The sequence below is a fragment of the Dama dama genome, chromosome 4, assembly GCF_033118175.1.
Source record: "Dama dama isolate Ldn47 chromosome 4, ASM3311817v1, whole genome shotgun sequence".
Taxonomy (NCBI): Eukaryota; Metazoa; Chordata; class Mammalia; order Artiodactyla; family Cervidae; genus Dama; species Dama dama.
Window position 1 is genome coordinate 70299631 of NC_083684.1, and position 4311 is coordinate 70303941.

The following is a 4311-nucleotide window of genomic DNA, read 5'->3' on the forward strand; positions in this document are numbered from 1 at the left end:
GAGGCTGAGAAACGCGGGTCCACTTTCCGAGACCCCTCGCTCAAAACATCCATTCCCCCTGTTCAATCCCTGCTGTCTCCATGGCAAACAGCACTTAACAACGGACATTTAATAAGGAACCGCTAGATGAATAAACGAATGTCCAGGGATGCCAAGGGTAGGCGGGGGTGCTCCTGAGATCCTTCAGTGGCCTAGCTCTCAAGAAGACAGGCCTGAAGTGGGAAGTCTTGTGTTTCTCACCAAACTGGGAGCAAAAAATAATAGTAAATAAACAAAAAAGAGTGAGTGAATCCAGCGAAGTGTCTGAGAACTTACTAGGAAGCAGGCACCCAGGCACGGTCATTTATTACTGATTATTTCAATAACAGAGCTTCGCCAACACCAGGCGGGAAGTTCAGAATCGCCCAGTTCAGTGACTGAACTGAACTGGACTGACAGTCTCCAGACAAGAAAATTTTAACCTCTTGGGTACACCGCCTACCATTTCCAGTTCAGTATTTGTCACAGACTGGCAGTAGTAACAGACACAGAAGTTCAAATGATGTCTTGAGGCCATATTTATAAATCTGATCTGGACTTCAGTCAGTTCAGTTGCTCAGTCGTGTCTGACTCTTTGCGACCCCATGAATTGCAGCATGCCAGGCCTCCCTGTCCATCACCAACTCCCGTAGTTTACCCAAACTCATGTCCATTGAGTCGGTGATGCCATCCAACCATCTCATCCTCTGTCATCCCCTTCTCTTCCCACTTTCAATCTTTCCCAGCATCAGGGTCTTTTCAAATGAGTCAGCTCTTCGCATAAGGTGGCCAAAGTACTGGAGTTTCAGCTTCAGCATCAGTCCTTCCAATGAATATTCAGGACTGATTTCCTTTAGGATGGACTGGTTGGATCTCCTTGCAGTCCAAGGGACTCTCAAGAGTCTTCTCCAACACCACAGTTCAAAAATCATCAATTCGTCGGCACTCAGCTTTCTTTGCAGTCCAACTCTCACATCCATACATGACTGCTGGGAAAACCACAGCCTTGATTAGACAGACCTTTATTGGAAAAGTAATGTCTCTGCTTTTTAACATGCTGTCTAGGTTGGTCATAACTTTCCTTCCAAGGAGGAGGCATCTTTTAATTTCATGGCTGCAGTCACCATCTGCAGTGATTTTGGAGCCCCCAAAAATAGTCTGCTACTCTTTCCACCGTTTCCCCATCTATTTGCCATGAAGTGATGGGACCGGATGCCATGATCTTAGTTTTCTGAATGTTGAGTTTTAAGCCAGTTTTTCACTCTCCTCTTTCAATTTCATTAAGAGGCTCTTAGTTCTTTTTAACTTTCTGCAATAAGGGTGGTGTCATCTGCATATCTGAGGTTATTGATATTACTCCCAGCAATCTTGATTCCAGCTTGGGCTTCATCCAGTCCAGCCTTTCTCAGGATGTACTCTGCACAGAAGTTAAATAAGCAGGCTGACAATATACAGCCTTGACGTACTTCTTTTTCTATTTGGAACCAGTCTGTTGTTCCATGCCCAGTTCTAACTGTTGCTTCCTGACCTGCATACAGGTTTCTCAAGAGGCAGGTCAGGTGGTCTGGTATCCCCACCTCTTTCAGGATTTTCCACAGCATATTGTGATCCACACAGTCAAAGGCTTTGGCATAGTCAACAAAGCAGAAATAGATGTTTTTCTGGAGCTCTCTTGCTTTTTCGATGATCCAGCGGATGTTGGCAATTTGATCTCTGGTTCCTCTGCCTTTTCTAAAACCAGCTTGAACATCTGGAAGTTCACAGTTCATGTATTGCTGAAGTCTGGCTTGGAGAATCTTGAGCATTACTTTACTAGTGTGTGAGAGACGAGTGCAATTGTGCGGTAGATCTGGACTTACTGTTTTGTATTTGTCAGGAATCAAATACAAATGATTGTGTCAGGAATACAAATACAAATGGGGACTGGAAAAGTCTGTTCACAGTGGCCCGGAGTGAAGCCTTTGATAAAATTTACCAAGAGAACATGGCTGGGCTTCCTCAAGCCCTATTCCCATGGGAATGATGGCCTCATATCCCTGGATTAGATGTAAATGCTGAGTATCCTGATGTTCTGGTGTTTGAGCATGCTCATAGGAAGCTAACTTTAATCCTACAGTTCAGTTACACACTTCATTGAAAATAACTGTGTTCCAAGAATACTATTTCATACTAGGTGGAAGTCATATAAAACTAAAGGTTCAGTGCCAGAAATGAAATTTTAATGTAATATATACATGTTAAATACACACCCACTACACATGCATACACAAAAAAAGAAAACCATGTTCCTTATTAACTGTAAGCTACTGCTGCTTCAAAAAGTTACATGATATTTCAAACACACAGAATAAGAGGAAAAAAAACCAGTATTTAAAAATTCATGTGAGTTCTGATTTGTTAAGAAATAAAAGTAAAAGGCTTCCAGGTGGTCTAGTGGGTAAGAATGGGCCTGCCAATGCAGGGAACGTGGGTTGGGTCCTTGATGGGGGAAGATTCCACATGTCCTGGGGCAACAAAGCCTGTGCGCCACACACACCTACTGAGCCCACACTCTGGAGCTCAGTGAAGCACTTCTAAAGCACTAGTGTGTGTACTTGGCGGGCGGGGATCATGATGATCAGCTTGCGCACAGTTCTCTGATTGGCTGACGGTGACACAGCAGGGCTGTGTCACACGGGTCAATATTATCAGGCCTTAGGTTGCAGGAGGCCTGGGGCTATGTGCTCACCGTCATGAAGTATTAATAGCTTGTCCATTTGGTGGGAGAGAGGGGTTCACAGCTGCAAAACAACACAGCAAATGTGCATCAACTACCATCTGCTACTTCAGAGGGGAGCTGCAGCGGAGGCCGTGGGGGAAGGGCTGCCCCTCCATCATGGGGTCCTGCTTGGTTACACTTCCAGAAACCGCACACACTATCTGTGGGTTCTCCTTGACACACAAACTCACAACCACAAAAACCGGGATGTACAGAGTCAGTATTTTAACCTCTGTGGGCCAATGTCTGTGGCCGCTACTCAGCTCTGCATTGTCCAAAGGCAGCCACACATGACAGGTGGGGGTGCACAGGCACACACATTCAAAATTAGTTTCCAAAAATAGAAAGTGAAACGTGAAAGTGAAGTCGCTCAGTCGTGTCCGACTCTTTGCGACCCCCATGGACTGTAGCCCACCAGGTTCCTCTGTCCATGGGATTCTCCAGCAAGAATACTGGAGTGGGGTGCCTTGCCCTCCTCTAGGGGATCTTCCCGACCCAGGGATCCAACCACAGTACCCTGCATCGGCAGGCGGATTCTTCACCACTGAGCCACCAGGGAAGCAATTCAGTGCAGTCGCTCAGTTGTGTCTGACTCGTTGCGACCCCATGAATCGCAGCACGCCAGGCCTCCCTGTCCATCACCAACTCCCGGAGTTCACCCAAACTCATGTCCATCAAGTCGGTGATGCCATCCAGCCATCTCATCCTCTGTCGTCCCCTTCGCCTCCTGCCCTTGATCCCTCCCAACATCAGGGTCTTTTACAATGAGTCAACTCTTCGCATGAGGTGGCCAAAGTATTGGAGTTTCAGCTCCAGCATCAGTCCTTCCAATGAACACCCAGGACTGAACTCCTTTAGGATGGACTGGTTGGATCTCCTTGCAGTCCAAGGGACTCTCAAGAGTCTTCTCCAACACCACAGTACAAAAGCATCAATTATTTGGCACTCAGCTTTCTTCACAGTCCAACTCTCACATTCCTACATGACCACTGGAAAAACCATAGCCTTGACTAGGCGGACCTTTGTTGGTAAAGTTATGTCTCTGCTTTTTAATATGCTATCTAGGTTGGTCATAACTTTCCTTCCAAGGAGTAAGTCTGCAGTGATTTTGGAGCCCCCCAAAATAAAGTCAGCCACTGTTTCCCCACCTATTTCCCATGAAGTGATGGGACCAGATGCCATGATATTAGTTTCCTGAATGCTAAGCTTTAAGCCAACTTTTTCACTCTCCTCAGTACACAGCCACAAATGGTGGGTTACGTACACAGAACGCACAATCGCAAGCCGGCACCCACATGCCCAGATCACGGGAGCGAGCTCACACCTCCCATCCTCTCAGTCTCGCGATCACCTCACGCGCCGCCACCAGAGGGCGCCCGCGTCCCCACCGGGCCCACACGCAGCGCGTCATCACAAGGCGTGAAAACAGGCCGCAGGGGCTCCTGGGCGGTGTAGTCTGAGTCTCGAAAGGCGCCACGCAAAGGACTCTGGGGCAGTTCGTTCAGCCAAGTCGCAAACGAGATTCCATCCTTGTT